The sequence below is a fragment of the Trypanosoma equiperdum genome (assembly GCF_001457755.1).
Source record: "Trypanosoma equiperdum strain OVI genome assembly, contig: ctg_1880, whole genome shotgun sequence".
Taxonomy (NCBI): domain Eukaryota; phylum Euglenozoa; class Kinetoplastea; order Trypanosomatida; family Trypanosomatidae; genus Trypanosoma; species Trypanosoma equiperdum.
Genome location: NW_027123927.1, coordinates 417 through 623, shown reverse-complemented (window position 1 = coordinate 623; position 207 = coordinate 417).

The window sequence follows — 207 nt, the reverse complement described above, 5'->3', positions numbered from 1 at the left end:
TATATATATATATGTATATATATATGCTATCTTTCTTTAAAAAAAAAAAGAATTATCTTTTCCGTTGATTTGTGGAGATGCTTGCGTTCTTGCTCTTGCCTGCCTCACAAGTGTCGTTTCCCACATTCGTTGTGATTTTTTTTTTCGTTTTCTAACTTTTATGTCAAACAAATTTATGTCAACTGGTGTAATCCCTTCGTTCCTCAG